The sequence below is a fragment of the Pseudorasbora parva genome, chromosome 6 (genome assembly GCF_024679245.1).
Source record: "Pseudorasbora parva isolate DD20220531a chromosome 6, ASM2467924v1, whole genome shotgun sequence".
Taxonomy (NCBI): Eukaryota; Metazoa; Chordata; class Actinopteri; order Cypriniformes; family Gobionidae; genus Pseudorasbora; species Pseudorasbora parva.
Genome location: NC_090177.1, coordinates 15,884,747 through 15,910,713, shown reverse-complemented (window position 1 = coordinate 15,910,713; position 25,967 = coordinate 15,884,747). Strand labels below are relative to the sequence as shown.

General features: G+C 36.4%; 1 long non-coding RNA gene across 1 annotated transcript in view; it reads right to left on the bottom strand.

Annotated features, from left to right (window-relative positions):
* The window catches only part of LOC137078494 (uncharacterized), a 71,007-nt gene that overhangs the window by 21,921 nt on the left and 23,119 nt on the right, over positions 1 to 25,967 (bottom strand). The window contains exon 3 of the long non-coding RNA XR_010905307.1: positions 20,081 to 20,153. This is a non-coding gene — a long non-coding RNA (uncharacterized lncRNA). The remainder of the gene's footprint in view (positions 1 to 20,080; positions 20,154 to 25,967) is intronic.

Genomic DNA, 25,967 nt, shown 5'->3' with positions numbered 1-25,967 from the left:
TATATATATATATATATATATATATATACACACACACACACACACAATTGCAATCTAAATACATACATTAACACACACACATATACACACACACATATATAACAACTAAATGTAGATTAATATAAATGTATTGTATTAAAAATAAATTCTAATGTTAAGTTTAAATATAATATTTTAAATATAATATTGCGTGTCAACATTTTTTTTTTTACAGCAAAATCAACAGTAATGTGTCACCACGCAAAAAAACAAAAAACAATATAGAGATGTTCAGTTCTAGCCTGACGTCGTTATACTCATAAGTTACTGTTGATCATCTGTCCATCATCATATAAAGCCTGCCCTGACAAGTTGATTGGTTCGAACAGCTCTGTTTCGAGCATAGTTGCTCAATGACGGATCAAATGTTGTGGGCGGGGCTAAGTTCGGCTGGCATCCAGGCTAGTTTAGTTCCTGAATTAAGCTAAAAATACATCATTCAGCGAATGATTTAGTGAATCACTCAAAAAGAATCTCAAAAATTAAGTGAATGACTCAAAGATTCACACATAAAGATAGACTTGTCGCCACCTCTTGTCATAACTATAACCTACAGAAAGAAAGAGATGCACTGAAACATGGTTATATGACTTGAGAGAACTCGATTATAATTTGATATTTCATTTCAAATGATATTTACTCTATACTCTTACCCTAGGATGTGCACAAGCCATCTCCCAGAGTTTTAGAAACTGGCAAAGTCCCTGTAGCCCACCAGGGTTTATCAGTCAGAGTGATATTAGTGATATGACAGGCATCATGAGTGACTGCTATATCTCACAGAGAGACCTTTTTTCTAATTAAAGAACTGAAACTGGTACATGCAGGCTTTTACGGTGTCAAAATATGCAAAAGAAAAATCTTCTAGATCAGATTAGCTCACTACTTCATTAGATACGCCGTGAAAGAAAACATCAACATTTTTAACACATGCGGCAACTCTTCAGCTAAGTGGTCTTAACAACACATCCTCCCTCTTTTGTTCTGGCATCTCTCAGTTTCCTACAGAGAGGGAAAAAAATTCTCTCATTAGGAGCAGGTCCAGAACAATCACTCAATATCTGACTCACTGGCATCTCTGTGTTTTTGTTGATTGCAGGCAAGAGCAATCAAGAGATTCTCTCTCTGTCTCCCTCTCGCTCCTGAATAGCTGATTACTTTTTTTTTGGTCAGGATTAGTGAGTGGCATCCATCTTATTCTTTATTCATGTGCTCTCATTAACACTGTGCGCTGAAAAGTGCCACTATCAAGCAGATGAACAAGGTGGCGGCAGTCTTTTCTGATAATTGTAGAGAGGAAGAGGTTTTAGCCAAGCTGGAACACGCTGCGAAATCCCATAATTCTCAGTCTGCTTGCTCGACGCATCCCCGGCACCTCCATCTTAATTGGAGGCAGGCTTCAGGTGCAAACTCGCCAGCGTGAGGCAAAGATGAAATCAAATTACATGTCAGAGTCCGAACAAAGTGGGAGCTGATTGAGGAGTAAATGGAGGCTAATCTCCTCTGGTGTTTTTGGGGGCGTGCTGGCTGAGTTTCTCTGAGCTTAACCACCGAAGACGGCAAGCTGAAGGCAAGCTGAGAGCAATAAATAGAGCAGGAGGAAGTGCAGACTAGTGTAGGATCTAATCACACAGACAGTGTGCAGTGCTAAGGTATGATGATAGTGTCCTGACGTATGTGCAAAACGAAATACTACCACGATATATTATGCCGTGTGTACTGTGCCCAGTATGTACATTTTCTACTTCATTTGCAAAAACCTGAAGAACAGGGGCGACTCTATGAAGGTATGAACAAAAAAACAAAACAAAAAAAAGTGTAATTTTTTAAACACTATTTTTATATATTTTATCTATTTTTTAAATTATATTTTCGGTGTAAAATAACTTTAAAGAAGATCTACATTTATAATTTTCATTATTGCCGATAATATGAAAAATGATCCATGGTTTAGTGGAGGATTTCTGTCAGCTGGTGGACACACTTTTAAAGGGTTAGTTCACCCAAAAATTAAACGCGTGTTATTAATGACTAATGTTGTTTCACACCCGACCTCCGTTCATCTTCGGAACACAGTTTAAGATATTAAAGAAAGCTAATAAAAACATCATCAAAGTAGTCCATGTGACATCAGTTAGTTAGTTAGAATATCTTGAAACATCGGAAATACATTTTGGTCGAAAAATAACAAAAACTAGGACTTTATTCAGCATTGTCTTCTCTTCCGCGTTTGTTTTCAAATCTCAAATAAAGATTCAAACGGTAATGAATCAGCGGATTGATTCATGATTCGGATCGCAAATGTCACGTGAGTTCAGCAGTTTGACACGCGATCCGAATCAGGAATCAATCCGCTGATTCATTACTGTTTGAATCTTTATTTGAAGTTTGAAAACAAACGCAGAAGAAATATTTTACTGTGGATGGAAAACCGTCTTGAATTGCTAACGCATCATATTATTTAAACTGTATTTATGACAAAGAATTAAACGAATTATATATATACATAGACACACACACACTTCTTTTGTTGATTAGCTGAGTACTCTCCATCTGTCAATTATCTGAACAAGCTTCTCCCAAACCTTGTTTAATAAAAACATAATTTAAAAGTTTCACTGTCACTTTTGATCAATTAATTTGCCCAGGCTGAATAAAATGATACATTTCTTTCAACAACAACAACAAAATAAATAAATTAATTAATTAATTAATTCTCACTGACTCCAAAAGTTTGAATGTTTTTTCTAAGCACTTATACATGCTTACATAATGTATCTGCCATCTTGGCTTTGCCTTTTAACCTGGATAATATACTACTCATCTGGCATTCTCTTTATACCTACTATTTAGTAAGGAAGTCTTTTTGAACATGATGTCTGTATGATGTAACATGCTCAACTTGATATTTCATAGTGTGATGAATGAACTGGATCTGAAATGTGATCGGAAGCAACATAAAAAAGGATGAAATGCAGTATTTATTTATATTTATTTATTATTTATTATATATATATATATATTGCAATTTAAACCAGTTTTTTTATATATATATATATATATATATATATATATATATATATATATATATATATATATATATATATATATATATATATATATATATATATATATATTCACATATTTAGTATAGCACTGCTCTGGTTTAAATTGCATTTAGCATATTTACAGACAAGTGGGCAGCCACTAATTGATCACATGTAACACATTATGTTGTTTATTATATAGCAGATATATTTCGCTCAAGTGAGAGAGAGAAAGCTAAGGCACAATAACCAAACTCACAAAAATCTCCTTAGCACAATAGATAGTTCAATTAAAGCGCTGCGCACAGCAGAACTAATGTTGCTGATTACCTGCAAGCTTGATGGGAAAGACTGCAGGCGAATACTATATATCAGATACCACAGACAGCACTTGAATTAGAAGCTGTAAAGTTGTTAATTAGAAACTCTGCTTTCAAGTTTGTTAATGGGCACCATATTAAACAAATCTTTGAGCAACTGTCTCTAAAGTAACTCCTTCACTAATTACTAAAGACTACAATTAGTACAACAGAAATTATCTGTTTCTAATTAGACCAGACTCCACATTATGAAACATCCCTGACATGAGAAATCCTTCAGCTCTGAAGCTATGGCAACCAGCGAGGAGAGAATTCATCTCTGCTCGTTAACTCGTAATTTTTGTTTTTTATTACGAGTGGAGGAAAGCAGCTCACTGCCATTTGCCTGTCATTCGGAAAAAGTCATGTTCATTCACACAGTATTTATATAAACATTGTTAGTCGTAGCTAATTTGCCTGACTGATGCTCAGTCCTTAGAAGCATGGAGACTTAGCAGATTATGTTCTCAGAACAACAAGCTCGCCTAGTAATATGGTTTATTATTTATTATGGAAGCCCATCTTCCATAATGGTTTCCCCAATGGTAATTGGGGGGGGGGGTGTTGTTGAAATAAACATGATTTTTTGGGGGGGGGGTTGCAATTATGAGAAATAGTCGCCTTTTTGAAATATAAACTGCAATTCATTGATCTAAAATTACAATTATGATATATAAATCTGTAATTATGAGAATTAACGTCACAATAGTGAGATATTAATCCACAATTACAAGAAAAATCACAAATGCGAGATACAGTCGCAATATCATATAAAAAGTACGACTCTAAATTATAGCCACGAATACAATAAATAAAATCAAGAATTATAAAATCATTTTACAAGAATTCAAGTCACAGAAATACACAGTAGCAATTACGGGATATTAAATAACAATTGCAACATATATATATATATATATATATATATATATATATATATATATATATATATATATATATATATATATATATATATATATATATATATATATATATTGAGAAAAGTCAGATATAGTCACAATTATCTTTATTTATTTAATATACTCTGAGGTTCTGGTTTCCATAGGATATTAATGACATGTCCCTAAGAAACTAGTTGATGAGGAATACAAAGAGTGAATTAAGAAATGTATCTGTATCTGCATAATCCTACAAAGCATAGTCTATCTACATAGTAAAAAAGGAAAGATATGCAAATTGTCTATTATTTTGTTACAACCCCACTAATTATCTGCAGCGCAATTTCAGAAGCACACCAAGAGATGGCGCTACTGTGACTCACTCTGACTGAACTGCAAGCTCACGTCAATCACAAAACACAACATTCTGGCACTTTCTGCAAAGCAAAGTGAGCTCTTCTGGGATCAGAGCTTCTTTTGAGACATTCAAAACAAGTAATGTCATAGCAATCCCCTGTCATGAATCAATTCTAATTAACAATAAAGAAATAATGTGGAAATATATCTATTACAAACACAATTTGACCTTTAGTAGATGGAGGAAAAAAAAACTATTTGCTACATTTCTTTATGTTTAAAGAGTAAAGAAAAAAGACATCAGTGTCCATTTTAGCAGCCTCTCGGAATCCCTAAATTGTAATACAAAGCCGATCTCTGGCCCTTTTCTCCAATAATGGCAATGAACGGATAATAGCTAAAGCAAAAAGCTTAGCTTAAACAGACTCTATTCCTATTACATTTAAATTCTTCTCCATTACTGTTGGAAAGATCTGCCGTCTCTGACAGAGATTGAATGAGCTGACGAGCCCTGAACTTTCATTAGAGCTCCAGGCTGTGAACAAAGCCGGAGACGTATCGAGTGTTATTCCTCAGTCCAGACCGGTGACATAGCAGCCTGAACCCTGGCCCCATAACAATAAACCAGCGTCTCATGTGCCACCTCTGCACTGCGCACAATGACCATAGGTGGTCTGAATCGCTATAAACCTGCATCAATCTTTGTATTATTGCGGGTACAAAAGTACAGCTGGAAAACTGTGAACTGCTGTTTGTTTGAAATTCAGGAGAAAAACTTTAATGGTCTTTTCCACGTTCCAAGCAATCCAAACGCGCACTCTTTTCTGCACGTGCATTTACTCTAAATTCTCCTCTATTATTAATTTTCCTTGTCTCAGCTTAAGATTACATGCATCTACGAGGTTTGATCATTAAATAAACACTCTGCACATCCTCCGCTGTGTTTATCTGTGTAATGAGGGATTCGTGTTTTTGTGATATTCAAAGATGATGTTCTACAATTATTATCATGATAATGAAGAGCTTTGAGTGACATATACGGGACTATCTTCCATCAAATGCTGTCTGGAGCGCGAGGTTAGAATGAGAAATGTTGTTCTGGGATTTGTTCAACATTCTTCAACATTGTGTTAATCGTCTCACTATGACACAAATGAGCTTTGGTTTAAAATCTGGGGTGGTGTAATTAGGAGGACAGATAATTAGGACTCTAATGAAACCTGAAATAGGGCTGTGAGGTCTCCGACCCCTTAGAAGAGGTGCGGCTCAGTCAGACGCTGTTAAACAGAATCAGTTCTCGCAGGTTGGATTCCAAAGTAAAGAAGGCAAGTCTCATCCTGCTCACATTCCAGATCTCCCTGCTCTGTTCTGCTACCTCACGGAAAATTCCATTATGGTGCAAGATATGAGGAAGAAATTCAACAAAATTCTCTCTTTCTTAGTGTACTTTAGAATGGATTTTGATATGATTTACTAAAACTTGCATATACTGGAGCGGTATGGATGCACTAATTATACAATTCTGTCCTAAACTGATAAGCCGATTATTATTTTTAATCTAAATAAATTTAAAATAAAAAACTAAAAGCAATTGTTTTAGGCATTTAGGCATCACATTATTATAATATTCAGTATAAAATGGATGGATATTCATTTTGAGATTTTTAAAAGATTACATTTAAGTGTTATTCAATTATTCGTGTTTTTAAAGATTAACTTTAAATGACAACAACTGCAAAAGTAAAAACATGAGTATGCGCAATAACTGAAAAAATACTGATATTCACAATATCATATAAGAATCACAACTTATAGTTATAGCCACAAATACAAGAAATAAAATCATTCATGTGTTATAAAACCATAATTGTGAGACATATTTGCATTTTACAAGAATTAAAGTCACAACTGTGAAATACAGTCACAGTTATGAGAAACACAGTTGCAATTAATATCAGTTGATAACCGTTATTTCATGGTGGATTCAGACTTGATTTGTATCTCTTTGTATACTGTATGTATATGGTGCAGTAGCGATGCACTGATATTACAATTCTGGCTGATACTGATGGTACGGATAAGCTGATTTTTATTTGATATTTATGTCATTGTGGATGACCAGTAAATTGGTGATATTAAAATGATATACTATTTTGTCTAAATGGTTTTAAAATGAAACATTCAAAACTAAAATCAGTCGTTTTAAATGTTACAAGTGAATATAGGCATCACATTTTAATTGAAAAATGGATATTCTTTTTTAATTAATTTCAGCGCACATTGTGCATTGTGAGTATTTACAGAGTGTTTCTGTGTTTGGTTGTGTTGTGAGTATTTACAGAGTGTTTCTGTGTTTGGTTGTGTTGAGTATTTACAGCATGTTTCTGTATTTGGTTGCAATGTGAGTATTTACAGCATGTTTCTGTATTTGGTTGCAATGTGAGTATTTACAGCATGTTTCTTTTTTTGCGTTTTGAGTATTTGCTGGGTGTTTCTGTATTTGGTTGTGTTGTGAGTATTTGCAGCATGTTTCTGTATTTGGTTGTTGTGAGTATTTGCAGTGTTTCTGTATTTGGTGCGTTGTGAGTATTTAAAGTATGTTTCTGTATTTGGTTGTCGTGAGTATTTGCAGTGTTTCTGTATGGGGTTGTGTTGTGAGTTTTACAACATGTTTCTTTATTTGGTTGTTGTGAGTATTTGCAGTGTTTCTGTATTTGGATGTGTTGTGAGTATGTACAGCATGTTTCTGTGTTTGGTTGCGTTGTGAGCATTTGCAGCGTGTTTCTGTATTTGGTTGCATTGTGAGTATTTACAGTACGATTATGTATTTGGTTGCATTGTGAGTATTTACAGTATGATTATGTATTTGGTTGCAGTGTGAGTATTTTTAGAGTTTGTATTTGGTTGTGTTGTGAGTATGTACAACATGTTTCTGTGTTTGGTTTTGTTGTGAGTATTTGCAGCGTGTTTCTATATTTGGTTGTGTGTATTTGCAGTCTTTCTGTATTTGGTTGCGTTGTGAGTATTTGCAGCATGTTTCTGTATTTGGTTGCGTTGTGAGTATTTGCAGTGTGTTTCTATATTTGGTTGCATTGTGAGAATTTACAGTACGTTTCTGTATTTGGTTGCATTGTGAGTATTTTTAGTGTGTTTCTGTGTTTGGTTGTGTTGTGAGTATTTGCAGCATGTTTCTGTATTTGGTTGAGTTGGGAATATTTGCATTGTTTCTGTATTTGGTTGTGTTGTGAGTATGTACAGCATGTTTCTGTATTTGGTTGAGTTGTGAGTTTTTGCAACGTGTTTCTGTATTTGGTTGAGTTGTGAGTATTTGCAGTGTGTTTCTGTATTTGGTTGAGTTGGGAGTATTTGCAGTGTGTTTCTGTGTTTGGTTGAGTTGGGAGTATTTGCAGCGTGTTTCTGTATTTGGTTGAGTTGTGAGTATTTGCAGTGTGTTTCTGTATTTGGTTGAGTTGGGAGTATTTGCAGTGTGTTTCTGTATTTGGTTGAGTTGGGAGTATTTGCAGTGTGTTTCTGTGTTTGGTTGAGTTGTGAATATTTGCAGTGTTTCTGTATTTGGTTGTGTTGTGAGTATGTACAGCATGTTTCTGTATTTGGTTGAGTTGTGAGTTTTTGCAACGTGTTTCTGTATTTGGTTGAGTTGTGAGTATTTGCAGTGTGTTTCTGTATTTGGTTGAGTTGTGAGTATTTGCAGTGTGTTTCTGTATTTGGTTGAGTTGGGAGTATTTGCAGTGTGTTTCTGTATTTGGTTGAGTTGGGAGTATTTGCAGTGTGTTTCTGTGTTTGGTTGAGTTGTGAATATTTGCAGTGTTTCTGTATTTGGTTGTGTTGTGAGTATGTACAGCATGTTTCTGTATTTGGTTGAGTTGTGAGTTTTTGCAACGTGTTTCTGTATTTGGTTGAGTTGTGAGTATTTGCAGTGTGTTTCTGTATTTGGTTGAGTTGGGAGTATTTGCAGTGTGTTTCTGTGTTTGGTTTAGTTGGGAGTATTTGCAGCGTGTTTCTGTGTTTGGTTGTATTGTGAGTATTTGAAGCATGTTTCTGTATTTGGTTGAGTTGTGAGTATTTACAGCGCATTTCTGTATTTGGTTTCATTGTGAGTATTTACAGCATGTTAACCTTATGATGTTTGACACTTTAAACTGATGATGTGTTGCATGTGTTTTCTTCAGTTGCAGCACAGCACATTGAGCTCTGTTGGCCACCGTACTTAAGTGCTTGATCTCACGGAAATGACAACTCAATACTTGTTTGACAACTCGTGCTGTTCGGACAAGCACATTTGGGATTGAATAATAAGAATGTTTTTTTGTTTTTTTGTTTTTTTGCCATTATGTACATCATTGAAAAAATTGGATAAATGGCTTCAATTTAGCTGCATCTCATTAAAATAGGTAGGTATTGGTATTGATAGGTATTGTACTTTCAGTTGCCAAACTTTCAAAAATTGTTTCATTGCTTTAAATTCAAATCAAAAACAAAAAGATGTACCGGCCTCAATTCAAATGTTGTAAAGAACCATAATCAACATCAGTCAAAGATATTTACCACAGCAAATATTTATTCCTGCTATAAGCCGCCTTATTGTGTCAATTATGTCGCCCCAAACTAATTTGTTCAAAAGGCCATTCGGAAGGCTCGTGTCAACATTTCCACCCGTCACTCATTGCCCAGCTCGCTGCCTCGCTAAATGGAGGATGCTGGTTCTGGTTCACGGGCGTTTGTAATATCCCAGTCATTTCTTGTCATAGACACGTCTGAACTGTCTGCCCAGGGACAGGCCTCCATTTTAGAGGCAGATTGCATTAGCCATTTAAATCCCCATCAGCAATGGGCCTGCCGCAGAAACTCTCTCACTCCCAGGAAATGTCTCCACCCCTCAAAACGTATATATTGTGGGGATGTTTTATTAAATGCTCACGGCTATTAAAGCAGACGGAAAATGATAACCCTGTCAAAGGTGGCATCACCATTTTGCACCCCAAGAAAATAAATGTATCAATATTCTAGAACATTCTACTCATCAAATAAAATCATACACGTTGGACGCAGATAGTGGATATATATGCACTAACTCATGTAAAGCATCACAAGACAGTTACAGGTCTGAATGTACTACTAGAGATCAGAGCATGTGTCATTTTAAAGTGCCAGTTCAACAGCAGAGAAGGTAATTTTAGACAAGGTATGGCTGTCAGCTTTCCATCACGGCAAACACAGGAAGCAAGCTTCTCTTATCTACTTCTGAAATGGAAAATATGCATCTCTCTCTATACATATCTTTTCCGTGGTGATAAATCTAGTGTGGGAGACTGTACGTCTGCTGGCTTTGTCACTCCTTTCCCAGATAAAGCATTGAGTTTGCTACCACAAAAAAAAATAAAAAATAAAACAGAGGTAGATTCATAATTTACTTTTCCCGCCAGCTTTATCCAACCTTTGGCATGAAATAAATATGTTAAGCCAGGGGCTGGAGGATCATATTTTCACAGCCTCACTCTGAAGCTAATGTTTCATGCAGATAAGGAACAATTCAAAAATAGACTGAAAAAGATTAAAAACCATCAATTTAGCTCGACTGACCTTCAGAGTTTTATTCTCCATTGTACTCCGTGATGCTAAATCATTTCATTCCTCTATCAAATCTAGAATTAATAGATAATTTGAGTCTATAATGAAAAAGGGTGCTACCGAGTGTGACATGTTAATTTGCAGTGTCAAATTCCCTCCCAAAATGTTTTCAACGATAATAAAGACAAGATGAAAAAATTACATGTAATTAAAATGTTGAAAATATGGAGAGAACAACAAGATAACTAAATGCAAGCTAAAGCTGAACAAGGAATAAACACTAGTAAACTAAAGCTCTTTTTACTTAAGCCTCATACTTTTATTTAGCAAGGATGCATTCAATAGATTAAAAGAGACTGTAAAACATTTACAAAATTACAAAGATTTCCATTTCAAATAAGGTTCATTTGAATTTAATATTTATCAAAGAACCAGCTTTCGTCACATGAATAAATACAATTTTAAAATAGAACATTTATTTAACTTATTTTGAACTTTTTTTTGTATTTTCAATCAAATAAATACTTACTAACCCCATCAAATCACTTCAAAAGGCCTTTGTTAACCCCCCCTGTAGCTGTGTGGAGTGCTTTTATTATGAATGGATGCATTTTTTTTAGCTTAAAACTCAATGGACCTCGTCACTGGCATTACAAAGCTTTGAAGCGTCAGGATATTTATTAATATAAATTGATTGTGTTCATCAGAAAGAAGAAAGTCATATACACCTACTGTAGGATGGCTAGAGGGTTAGTATCATGGTATCATTTTCTTTTTAAAGTGAACTACTCCTTTAATTCTGTCATCTTTTACTCACCCTTGTTGTTCCAAACTTATGTTAACTTATGTGTTATCTTCGGAACACAAATCTGAGCCACTTCTGTACTCCATTAACAACTAAGCAACTACCACTTTGATGCTTCAATAAGTTCATAGAGACCGAAAAAAGAATCCATATGAATTAAGCAGTTTAGAGCTTGATGCTCAAGAACAACCTCTTGCACGTCGAGCTTCCATTTACCACAACTGATGAGAATTGATGAATGTTTAGATATGAATAAAAGCTTAAATTCAATCTGTTCAGTGAATAAAGAGATCAAGACTCTTTAGAAAAACTGGACTAAAACAATCAATTCATCTGGATTAGCTTCACAATCTCTTTATGAAATTTTTTAAGCGTCAAAGTGGTAGTTGCGTAGCTGTCAATGGAGGGGCACAAATCGCTAAGATTTCATTAAAAAAATCTTAATTAAATCCTAAATCTTAAGATGAAAGTCTTAAGGTGAGTAATTAGTGACAGAATTTCATTTTTGAGTAAACTAACCCTTAAGCTTAAGAGTTGACAAAAAATGGCTAAATTAAAAGAATATTTTTGCCAATAGATAAAAACAAAGGCTAAAACAAAAAGCTCTAAAAATGAACATTCCTCATATGTAACATGTCACAAACAACAGCTGCTGAAAGGTTGTTTCAAGAAGACTAAAATCAGATCAAGCATCCGTATAACAATTCAAACAAGCGTTCATTTAAGACGGTATGATAATACCCCTTTTGTTCATTGATTCTTCCGTGACACACAGCTTGAGTCCCATATCCCAGCTGTGGGCTGTAAAATGTAAATGAACAAGCATACAATTTAAATGATCCTCTTAGATACATGACACATGTAACATATTTTTCTGATCTTTAAAAAGCAACCTTTCATAGTGAACTTGTAAAGCATACGCTACGCTTGGGGAAAAAAATGTTTTTTTTTTTCAAACTTGAGTGATGTGTTAGAAAATGGGAATAGGATGGGAGAGAAAGCATGGGGGGGTGGGGGGGTAGACTTTGAGGGCTGATCTGGGCTCATCTCTTCTTAAATTACTGGTGAAGTAAACTTGGTTGAAGCTCTGACAGGATTAGACAGATAATCCCATAACACAGATATCGCAGAAGTCACTTTTCTAGGTCCACTGGGGTTCCTGTTAAAGCACACTATATAATCCAGAGCTCACTCCAATTGCATCCTGGAACTAGTAATAATGCCGAACGTGGCCATAAAAGGTAGTTTTACACACCTGGACAAGGAATGTTTCAGGAATTCTTTATGAACATCACCCAAGACTTGCTCCCCCTATGTGGTCACATCTATAGCAGTGCTTCTTTTGAAACTGATCCCTTCGCACTAAAGTAACTATAGCTGTTTTTTTAAGCCGACCTTCAACGGAAATGATCATTTCTGTGGATTTTTCTTCACACCTTTCTTTTTTCCTTTTATATTAGCACTAGTTTTATTTTAGTATCATATCAGCCGTCTGCGGTGTTCACATATTACCATAGATGAGTGTGACATTTTTTCTTTCTGGTGGTCTTTTAGCATTCGTGCAGTGAGGCATTATATCTCACTTCGACCCTATAAAATCTGTGTGACTGACACATCGTTTTTCAGTTCTGCTTTAGGATCGTGGGTGAAAATAATTGGCTGGATAAGTATTCTCACAAACAACTCAGCTTCCTTGCATGTTTTGGTGGGTGCTACAGTTTGCAACATGTCTGTCTTCTATTGAAGTAAAAGGCTAAAGGGTAAACACATTCTTTTAAGAACTAAGTGGCAATCAATCAATGAAAATACATGTTTACACAATGTAAAGTTACTGTAAAGGGATAGTTCACCCAAAAATGGAAAATCTGCCATTTACTTACCCTCAAGTTGTTCCAAACCTTGTTTTTATTTTCTTCTACTGAAGAATATATATCTTCTGTGTACAGGTTCTTCTTCTACATACGGGTTTGGAACAACTTGAGGGTGAGTAAATAATGAACTAATAACCCATTAACTAAAAAAGTCAGAGATCCCAACTATCTACACAGTCCCCTTTCCATTGACCCTTTTTTGTACGTTCACAGGGCTCTGTTTAATCATGCTCAGCACCCTAATCAGAGCCTCATTATTTCTGCAGGTACCAGTGAAATGAAAAGATATGAGAGTATTATGAGGCACTGGCAGGTGTTGGGCACAAAAAAATAAGGTCAGTCAATGAAAAGGTCTGACAAAACTTTAGAACTCCAACAAAACTTTAATTCCCTTTCTGTCCGTTACTACAAAAGGAACAATAGATTAAACTGATTGAAAACTTCAAAAAAATTACCTCTGATGAACAGTTCTGAGAACTAAAATACGAAATTAAATCCTTACGCCTGCTTAGTTTTTGTTCTTATTAAATCTCATTACATTTGTAGTCTCTTTCAGTGCAAAGCAGACAGATAAGCTAAGAACAATTCAAGCTGTTTAAAGGTAAAATCAGTCATTTCTGCAAAAACGTAATGTTTAATTCGCTCACCGAAAGACTTTTTGAGCCATAATAACTACTAAAGTTCCTATGTTTACACATTTCAGAGGAAATCGACAGTCTACTGGAGGTTTTCTGATTCTCAAGCTGAGAAAGCATTTTAACATTAAAAAATGTTCTTTAAATATTATAATTGTTTCAGCTCTTTAATATTTTGTGTCAAGTGTATGCCAAGAACACTGCGGTTGATCTTGCTCTCGGCTCATAACTGAGAACATTTAGAAAATCAAAGAGCATATATTCGCAAAAAGAACTTCAGGAAGGCTTCAGGATCAAACTGTGATTATCGACTTCATGGTGTTCGAATCCTATTCTGCAGAATTACTTTCTGTCCTTCCCCACAAGGCACTTGGCTTTCTTTCTACTCGGGTCAGTTCTGGCTGTCCAGCTCCCACACGGTTGTCCCCGATCAGAACTTTTCTTCTTAACTTGTGTGCTTTAGCTTCTAGCAGTGAAAAAGCAATAAATTCTGGATTTAATTATGCAATACACCCTAGGATGTGAAGATGCTGTTAAAATATTCTCCTTCACATGAACGTGGAATTAAACAAAGCCCACGAATTCCTGTGGCTCTGAGCAAAGCTGCATTTGTGAGGACAGCGCTTCAACCTGCAACCTGTGTGAAGCGTGCACAGTCTCGTCCATGGAGGGCTGCACTCTGTTCTAATCAGGCCCTCCAGCTGTTCTTTCCTTGGCAAGGTTTACGTTACCATAGTGACGGTGACGAAGGTTCCAAAGAGTTTTACAGAACACCAGGAATTTAGCTCACGGAACAGGCATGCACAAGCTCACAGAAGACAACTCTAAAAGTGGGTGGAGTGCTTTTGGCAAGTCATTCTACCTCGCATTGGGGACGCCTGGTCGTCAACCCTTCAACGCACTCAGACTCCTATAAATATCTGCCACTCTCGACGGCAGGTGGATAAATCAAGCAAAAATGTCTAAACTAGCTCACCTTCTCCGCAAAAAAAATATGTCAGTCTCCACTCAGGACAGACCGTGGCAACCAGAACTAGTTGACTTTAGGAGTTTGCTGATGGCCTGAAGCACCCGCAGTGAACCGGGGAGTCAGTGAGATGGTACTAATGTGTTGATTGGGCCAAAAGTGAGGCTGAGAGAAAAAAGCATTTTCATGATGGCCCGCTGGGATGCCAGCCCTCCACTATTATTACCCAGCTTTTAATTACAGCGTGTCAGGAAGAGAGGCGGAAAAGCACTGGTTTCTCATGTCTAATGAAGGGGACCGTGCACATGAGATGCTCACAGCATTTTCACAAAACACACGAGGTGGCGGGATGGAAAATACATATGCATTCAACGAGTTCCTCCATGAAAGAAAGCAAGAAAAGGCACATTACTACACGGCACGTATACAAGCGTAGAAACGATGCAATAACGTGCGTTAAGGTGATTAAATAATGAGCGGATTACGCTTGAATACATTAACAGACACACTGTGATCGAATCACTGAAAGCAAATTTGGTGGCGGTCCGGGATTGATTCTGACCAAATGCGCTTTTGTTTTCTGCATTCAGCTACGCAAGTAATACGTATTGAGGTTACGCTGCAAATAATCATATACAGTCACACTGAAACACATAATTTTTTACTAGTGGGTGCAGGACAATATAGTTCATTTATGTAATTGAGGCTAGCTAAATAAAGTAAACTGTGACATTATACAGAACATTTGTCATGCATTTGACTACCAGTAAAATGTAAAAATTATTTGGGAGCAAAATTATTCAGACACTTTGACCTGACCATGTTTTGCTGTGTTTTTTCTTTAAAAAGCCGTTTACACCACAGACTGAACAAAAATTAAGCATTGCTTGGTAACTGTTAAATTGGTCTCATCTATAAAATACCACATTATATAGAAATTAAGTGTAAAGCGCTTTGAGTGTACAGTAGTAGATATGAAAGTGCTTTATAAAAATGCCTCATTCATTCATTATCCAATTGTGTACTTAAATCTAACAGCTGACAGCTGATTGGTTGATTTTAATCCATTACATACCTTTCCATCAAAGTTATCTGACATTATCAAGATGAATTTTTCTCTGACACAGTTTAACTCTTCAGTTCCTGTCATATTTTATTACCATTTTCTAAACTAAACGAATAAACTGTGCTAATATGAAAAATTGTTGAAGGCGTCAAATTTTGGTTTGACTGTATATCACTTTGATGAATGTGCAAGCACTGTTGCGGGTTGCATTTTATTTTTATTCTCCACTCGCAATGTAAAAAAGCAAGTCACTGTGCTCTTCTCCATTATTTAATCAACAATATCTAATTATTTCACTGAATTACATTTGGAATCTTTTTTTCCCCCAAAGAAACATTGTAATTTACAATAATTTTCTGTACAAAAAGTGTTTCAACAGAAAAGCAGGAAATGACAGAAAGCATTTAGATTTTATCAATCAATGTTTTTAACAAGTTTTCAATTAACAAACCTCTATCTAATCACACTGGAGACGCGTGCATTAATGTGTAAATGAGGCCTGTATGCAGCATGAATTTTAGAGGGAAAGTTTGGAATGTCTGCAGTCCAAAAATGATAAATAATGTACCACAGTCCACTAGAATAATATCTACAACACCAACTCTTTTGTTTGTCGCAATTTGTGAAAAATTTACAACAAAACAAGAGGAAAGAGAATCATATTTTCCCATCTATAAAAGACTGATGCTGTGAAACCTTGTATTTAATGTTCTGGAAATACAACCTACTGTAACTAACGGTCTTCCTGGAACGTGACTGAACGATTGCACCATGCAAACAAATCTCATCCATCTCCACACACACACTAACACACACACACTTGCTCTCAGACAAAACAAATTCAGAGTCAGCACTGAGCAAATAAAGCCTATTCGTATTCCAATGGCGAAGCCTCGAATTTGCATCCAAACCGGTAATGTAAAATGTATTCCGTAAAAAATAATGCTACTCTTCATTCTCAATTTGCTTGAACATAAAAGTACATTAGATGGCTGCCGCATTCCAGCTTGGGCAAGTCAGAACAGACTCGGGGCAACGAAGAGCCGCATTCCCATCAGCAATGGAGAGAGATGAACACAGAGCACAGTATAGAGCATACATAACCTTTAAGGAAACTCCCACCTTCCTTAAAAGTTATATAACTATTACATTTAATCTGAACCATCTTTGCCAAGAATTACAGGTTAATTTGTCTAAAAGAATGTTTTATGGTGAAGCGCATGGACTTGTTTTAGGTGTCAAGGGATATTTTCTAATCATGGCTTTCATGTCATAGTGTGCAAGCAGAAGTTTTTTTTGCATGAGCAGAGCAGAGAACCACAATACAGCTGCATTCCTGCACGCATGAGTCAGATGTGGGGGAAACGGGATGCATTTGAGTCTTTAAACCCATCAGTATTCATGCTCTCATGGGAGACAGAAAAAAGTAAAGGTAGATTCTGAGGTAGATCTAGCTTTCTCTGGAGTTTCACACACACACACACACACACACACACACACACACACAAATAGGGAAAGAAAGAAAGAATGAATACATTCCTAGGCGCGTTGAGACAGATTTGCCGCCTACAGGGAAGAGGGTACTGTAACCCAGCACCATTGTGTGTGTGTGTGTGTGTGTGTGTGTGTGTGTGTGTGTGTGTGTGTGTGTGTCTATTTGATGGTGGTCAGAGAAGCATAACTCTGCACTGACCTGAAGTTTCAAAGTAATACAGCCATGTATATTCCATATGCTTGGTTTGTTGACCTATAGGCCATATCTTCCCCAGTGCCAGACCATAATCTCATTGAACTGCCAATAAAGCTGTTCTGAGTCTACTGCTGTTTCATCCCATCATTAAATTGTCTCTTTTAATCTAAATGAACCTGTAATGTTCTTTGATTTAATTAAAAATTCAATCAATAATCAAATTACTCAAGGTAACAAACTGTCACCACAGAAACGTTCACGCATCGATTACAAACGTTTTTTTTTTTTTTTTCAAAAATGAAAAAATAAAATAAAATACATCATTAGGGTCATTAAAAGTATTTAGGTAAAAATTTATGTAAACTTTTTTGGTTGTTGACCAATAGGGCATCTCTTCCTGAGTGCCACAGCAGTGTCCCATTGCATCATGAAATATATGGTTTAACCTAAATGTATGTTAATGTCAATGTAATATCTATGAGCTGTAGAAATGACATACTCTGGGCTCTATCATACACCTGCAATCCAAGTGTTGTTTCTTTGCTAGTTTCATCCTGACGCAGTAATCAATTTCACGTCCAGCACCATGTTGTTTAAATAGCAAATGATTTTGCGTGAATCTGTTCGCCCATGGGCATCCAGGTCTGAAAATGAGGTGTGTTCAGGCACATTGTTGGCGTTTTGCTATTCTGAGGCAACTGAAAAAACATTTTTTTTGTTGTTGTAAAGAAAGCATTAGAAATATGCACCAAAAGGTGGGTGCACAACATGTGTACACTCTGCTTGTTACACACGCAGGGATGCGCAGAAGCACACAAACATTTTTAAATATAAATAAATTAATTCCTCTTTGGAGAAGGATCAGTCTTTCCGCTCGCAAATTCCATCATCTGGCATGGTGCAAGCGTTTCAGAATTCAGATCGTTAAAATAGGGCCCTCTGTCTCCAAAGTCAGTGGTGGACAGTAACTTAAGTACATTTTTCAGAGTATTTTTATTTTGGGAAACTTTTACTTTTACTTCACTACATTCCAAAGCATAATATTCTTTTATTTATTTTTTTTACTCCACAAAATTTCATAAAAAAATCATGTCATTCCTCATAAATTTGAACTGAAGAAATTGTCACCTGCTCTGAGAAGTAATAACCTGTCTGATTCATGAACGAGCTGATTCTTTTAAATCAACCTTTAAACTGGTTGACAAATCACTCTGAATGATTAATTTGTGAACTGAATCGTTTTTATTGCAGAAAACTACTGTCAGGATTTACCAAAGACACAAAGTGAAAAATTAGCACTGAGAAGAAGTGGACAGGTTTATTTTTACGGCTGATCTTATTGCATATGCATTTGTAGGAGTTCCCTTCCCTTTCAGACGCTTCATTTTTGGGAGGAAAGTATTTAAATGAATCATGCAAGGTGATTTACAAAGGTTTGCACTCCTCAATGTACTGGTGTTTGCGCCGTTATTTACTGCCCAAAAACATCATGTCTTAAACCAGACACTAACTGGTAGATTGTGTTGGACATTGTGGAAATGATTCCGCATCTGTGATCTGTGTAGTCAGAAGAGCCCGTGCACAACTTTCCACTCCCATCAGAGTTTTTTTTTTAAATTGCGCTCTCACGCTAATTTGACCTGTTTATTAAATCTGTATACATAAGCCCAGAACACTCACCCACGTGTGGGAGAATATAAAATTGCGCAATAAATAAACATTCAGTTCAAACATTCATAATCAGCACTTTTTACTTTTAAAACTTAAGTACATCAAAAACTGAGTACCTAGTATTTTTTCTAAAATAAAATTAAAATGGAGTATTATTTTATTAGGGTATTTGTACTTTTACTCAGGTACCCCCATTGTGATTACTTCATCTACCACTCCAAAAAATTTAACTACAGTAGATGACTAATGTAAGTAGTGTGATCATTTGTTTGTTTTTGTCATTTAGAAACTATATGTATAAACATAACATATTTTCACTCCGGTAGCATGGTATCCATTCTAGCATGTATATAAGATTCAAGATGCAGACAGAGTGAGTGATTTCTGCAGCTGATTGTTTGGACAAACACTTGGGCACAAAGACTTCACCCTCACATAGAAGGGAGGATGTTTGCCTTTAACCTCCACTGACACAGCTTTTGTTATCCCCAGAGTTTGACTTGGGTCAGTTAAACTACTGAATTTTTTTTTTTTTTTTTTTTTTTTTTTTGAGAGAGGCCTTTTTCTTTGTTTTATGTTTTTTTTCTGTTTCTTAGGGTTGTGACCAGGTGCTTGCCTTTTAAGCTTTAAGAATGCTGCAGTGGTCTTTAGAACAAACAGTGGGAAACAAAAGTCTAATAGGAAATAGGAACATTTTTCATTATTTATTTAGACTTGTCACAGACTCCAAGTCCCTTATGCTCACCAAAGCAGCATTTAATTTACTGTTAAAAACACAGTAAAACATTTAAATAGTTTAAAAGAGTTTTAAATGTTAATACATTTTAAAATGTAATGAATGCTGATTTGCTTAAGTACTGCTTAAGATTTTTGTGGATTCAGTATTGTATTGTTGTTTTTTCAGTATTCTTTGATGGTGTGTTTAAAACATTAATTTGAAACTCTTTTGTAAGATTATAATTGTCTTTACTGTCACGTTTGATCAATTGAACGCATCCTTGCTGAATAAAAAGGACAAACTCATAGGTGATTATGCTCGTAAGTGTTTGGAGACATTCACAGAGACGGTGCTGAGAGTGACACACCTGCAGAGAGATCTTATCTGACAGGATTTCAAACCTCCCCCTCTGGTGTAGAGTTCCTGGAGTTGAGAAGACACTAAAAAAGAAAGAATGGGTGGTCACTACATGCTCAGACAGCTCTGCAGACTCCTTGCACAGATACATAATGTACAAAAATTGCCTCAGAACATCTAAGTGAAATACGTCCAATAACTTTGATTTGCTTTCTAGAAGTGGGAGACGTTAAACATGAACCTAGCTTTAGCCAAAACAGGAACTAGCCAACCGACATTCTGCAACACCTCAAAGGTGGTGTCAAACTGCACTATATAGCATGGACTAGGTCAAAATATTGAGTGCCAACAATTTTGCAGGCCTTTGCAAAGTTTGCCTATTACAGGCATGTGTCTTAGTACACTTTTTATTGACACACAATTTCCAGAAGCGGCCAAAATTAACTTTATCATATCAGCTTAAAAATGTAACAGATTACGATGAGCGAGACAAAATCCTGCAAAATAAACAGCTCTCAAAATATGCCACATGAAATCATATTCCCAGGTGATTGTGAGAATTAGACCTCAGGAATTCCATCAGATCTGTAATCAGTCAAACCCCCGCTGCTTCCTACATGCCCATTGTCTTGTTTCAAATGCCTATAGAAATCAACAGGAGGGGTGGGGCATTCCTGCTCCTGTTCAGACTTGAGCTCATGGCGCATTGTTAAAAACAAAAAAACATGCTGTTTTAAACATGATTTTGTGATACAATGTTTAAGGAAGTTACAGTCATAAAAACCAAATTCTGGTGCTCATTTTCATGTCAGCACAGGTACAGGTACTGTTAAAAAGATGGGGAAATCACTAGCGTATGCAGCATGATTTTACCACGGTAAAAAAGACTGAACACGTATTCAAAAACCAACTAATAAACAACAAACGCTAATTGTTATAAATGTATTAGAGATAAATCAGCAGATAAGTAGTGTGCTGTAAAATATCTATTAAATTAAAGCATCAAACTTAAACTGTAAAATAACATTACACTTAGTGAGTTAGTGGCACTAGGTGTGGCTCAGATTTATGATACGGAGGGGTGCGGTTTACAAAAAAAGGCCAATTCCCATTGGTCGCTGGCTGCTGGTGTAGCAGCACTACCTGAAGCAGGTAGGCAAATAAAGACAGACCTGAGAAAGAGGATCACACTGCTGCTCATCACGATGGGACTCACGCGCACATTGGGACCAACTAAAAACGTTCAAGATCTTCAACTTAAAGGTTTAGGCCTTTTTATTTTTTGACAGAAAACAATGTCTGTTGATTGTTTAGCGCCAAGCTGGATCTAACATCATGAACAAGGTGAGTGTGTGGACAAAATCAAGGTGGGTAACATTTATAACAGACATTGCCAATTTATAATAGAAACAGCCATTTGTATTGTATTATAAATATTGTGATATATAGAGATTTTTTTTTTCCAAGTGAACCTAAAGTTTTTCAGTAATCTTCTTGACTACAATGATGTAAAAATATCTAAAAAAAAAAGTACTTTTTAACTAAGTTTAAAATATGTATGAACAATACATAGATACATATGAAAATACATGATGATTGTGTGCATGAAGGAGAGTACATCAATACAGATCAGTATCAATACACTTGGAAAATCTCCTATCAAGCACACAATCATGGGATGGGGGGGGGGGGGTGTTAGGGTTGAGTTACACTGTGTTGGGAGTCTAAATGCACGTTTTTTTGTGGTTGGCAAAACAAACAGGCCTCGTGCCTGTATGACCTACAGGCACGGAGGGAGAGACAGGTTTGGGCTCGCTGAAGGGAGAGGCCAAGTCACAGGATACATGCCCTAACTCTCTCATTGCAGCAACAGCCTTGAAAATGGAACATCCTGAACCAGCACAACAAATAATCAGTTAGATTTAGAATTGCAACTTTTGCAGTAAGAATGAGTACAGCGTTTTGAATGATCTGTAATCCCTGTGATTCGTTTATTCACAGCGTGCTTATGTTTTGTCATACTTCATACAGGTACATAAGTGCTGCGGAAGCCGTGAAGATGTTTTATCTGCTCTGTGAATTCTATCCTTCATTCCACCGGAGTCTGTGTAGCTGTCCAATCAGATTTCAGTGGTGTGAAGTGTAGGAGACATGGAATGACCTCATCACCTTCCACAACCTGCCAAGGCCTGTATTGTGTGTAAGAGGGGGGATAAAACAGCACATATACGAGGTGAAACAAATATCAAGAGTACATGTGGCTTTTAGAAAGCATGCTTGACTAGTTGTCAGTTGTAGTATAATTTGCCATGGTCTTAATGCTTGCACGGATTAATGCAGGTACTGAAAGTTGTGTGCAAAACGGTGTGAATGTTAAGCCCCGGCTGTCCTATTATGCAGGGAACGCTTTTAAGTTCAGCATATCTAAACATCTATGTAAAGCAATGTACCTCACCCTGCCCTTTAGCTCGCTCTGCAAAACATGGCATGTTTGTTCATTTGCTGTTGTCAAGAGAGCCGAGGCGGGCTAAGTACACACACACCCACACACGCAAGATTCACAAAGCCTGCGAGGATGTGTTTATGTATGCTGGTTCAGCCCTCAACCCGCACTAATAAACTCACTTTACAAAATGTGTTTGTGTGAATTGCTTAATCCTGACAATAAACTACTATAATAAAACAAGCCCTTACTCGCTGCCCTGGCATTTGTAGTATGAATGTTGTGCTTTATGAATTTCAATTAGTCCACCAAATGTGCTCCAAATATGTGACCTGCTCTTTGCATTCATGCGGTGAGGATGAGATGATGTTAATCTTGGAATGATTTCACACAAAACCAAGCAGAGGTGAAGCAAGTTCAAAGCAATGCAAGTGTGCTGCAAGAGGGCTTTAAAATTCATCAACATTCAATGCAAAAAACTTTTTTAGCTGTTTGGTTGATTCCCCTTGTGGAAAGACATGTTCCTCGAAAATGAAAAATAAATGCAAATTAAGTTTTGCCTTAAGGTTACGCCTGTGGCTTCTCATGTACAACGAAACACTCTTGTTTCTTAAATCATGTTTTGACATGATCAAACCTTTTTATAGGCCTCAAATTAAGGTCTAAATCTAGATAACAGCACTGAAAAATGGTTCAGCAAAATGTAAAGCACTTTATATGAAACAATGCTATTATATACATCTCAAATAATTGGTCATGTTTGAACATTTTGCTTTTTATGCTGTTAAAGAGAGTTATGTAAGAGATAGTGTTAGGCTGGTCATTATCAAAAATTAAACCTTGATGCAAAGCAAAGAGGTCTTCCATCACACTGAAGGGGTTTATTTTGTGATAATGACAGGGTAACTATACATTCTAAATTACATAAAACCTGCCAATCCATTTGTGTTAAAAATTGTATAAACATAATTATGCATTTTTACGTTCTTGTAGCTTACACTGTAGAGCCATACGCTACCAGTGCCAGGTTCGATTCCCAAAGGAATGCATGAACTGATCAAATGTATACTTTAAGTGAAATGTTAAGTCGCTTTTAATAAGTGTTTACCAAATGCATAAATGTAATATAGAAATAAAAAGGATACATGGATGGATGGACATGCAATGGACATGCAATACTGATTTGGGTTGGTTACTTGTAGTAAGTTAGCTTACTTAAAGAGACCACAGCTAGAGAGCTATCGGAATACTGAATGCAACGAAAGGCCAATCAAAATGAAGTATTCCAGACACCAAGATGGCCACAAGAGGGTCTGTGGAAAAAATTAATTAAAGAATATTTTTTTAAGGTCATCATATTTTGAGGTCCTTGAAATCAAAAATATATATAGGGGGAAAAATCCTGTTGAAAAGGTCTGTGTAGTAAGTAATCTAAGAACAATGTGCAACAAATTTGGGGCACAACACTGTGCTTTGCTATTTTGCATTGATGTGAACCATGTTGGCATCGCATTTTTAAAAGCTGGAACTGCATCAAGGCAATGTTTGAATTACAGTGACTTAATTTGCTGTGATTTTTGGTTTTCCTGCCAGACAGTTTGCCAAACACCACAGTTAAATAGTTCAATATCCTCATTAAATTCAAACAGCATTTTAAAGCATTCAACAAGAACGCTTGATCTCAGATATTGTTCAAAGAACTATATTTTACTAAAATCTGATATAACTGCACAACGTTAACCCATCCATGAATGTTTGCCAATCATTATTACATATTAGAATATATATATATAACACGGCTGGATCTCTACCTGTCATGATGATATAAAACTCTCCTAATATTAGAGTAACAATTACAGAAGAATAAAAAATCTATCATATTTTGACACCATTTGGAGCATGGAGAGGTTAAATTTAAGCAGATGTTTTATGCTATAATCACTGTCCTTGACAGAGCTCATCTCCCAGTACATTCAGCATCTGGTTCCTATTCGCCATTGCAAAAATATTATCAAAACTATCATTTTCAAAATGTTTAAAATGTATATGTTGATCGCTGTCAGCTTCACCAGATCCACCATCAAGTAACAGTGAATCTGCAATAAATCGCTGAGCCATTTCAAGATTTGCTGATGATACTTTATATTCTTTTGTTGTCTACGGTAACTATGAGTGAAATTTCACTTCATCATTGTGTATCAGACATTATACACAATGATGTGTATAATAATAAAAATGCACTTATTCAGTCATCAAAGACTCAATTATTGCTTTACAGAAAAAATATACTTCTGTTACACACATTTTATAATTTTATAATTTTGTCTTGTTTTATTGTTTATAATTAATTGATTGAGGAATGAGGAATAATAAGAAAGTTGATGTCTAACTTTAAAGAAATAAATGAGGAAGAGGGTACTGAATTACTAGCCTGGATGGCAGCCGAACTTAGCCCCGCCCACAACTATGTTGACATTTGACAATGCGTCGCTTCGTTGCTCTGATTGGTTGTTGGTCTATCCAATTGATGTCTTTCCTGGTTCGGTTGAAAAACACCCTATAACCACAGCCCAATAGAGCAGTTTCAGACTCATATTCTGACTAGAATTGAGTATAACCACGTCAGGCTAGTGAATTACTAAATATCTGAGGTATACATATGATGTTTTATTAACAAAGTTCGGGAGTAGCATGTTCAGATAATTAACATGAGTGGAGAGCACTCAGCCATTCAAAGATAAGAGGTATATGTGTGTGTATGTATATATATATATATATATATATATATATATATATATATATATATATATATATATATATTATATATAAATTAATTACGCAAAAAAATAACTAACATAATGTGGCAAGTGGGGCGTGGTTCAGCGAGGTCTGCAGCGGGAGAGAGAGAGTTCGGACGGTTGATGCCAAACACACCCAGAGACTGAGTTACCGGAAGCGCCGACCCGGAAGTGATCGTGTGTTTATATGAATCCACACCGCAGTGTGTGTTATTGAAAGTTTTGAGTTAATAAACAAGCATCAACCGTCTAGCCGAACCCGTGTCCTCTTCCTTCCTCATACTATCGAACTTTGCTACACTGGTGCCGAAACCCGGGAAGGAAGTAGGACAGCGCCGCCGCCATGACAACGCCCTCCGCCTCGCCATTTGCGGATGTCATCAACTCATCAACCGGGGCGGCGGGTAGGCCTGGGCTGGCCTGCTGGCGGTGCGGCGATCCGGATCATTTTGTGGACCGGTGTCCGATGATGGACATCGGAACAATGATCCGGATCCCGAACGTCCAGCGGACCACCCCCGATCAGGCAGGAGAGTACCAAATTCCTGTGAGTATCAAGGGGGGTACATATCAGGCCTTGGTGGATTCAGGATGTAACCAAACCTCGATCCATCAAAGCCTGATGCAGCCTGGGGCATTGGATACAAGCCGCATGG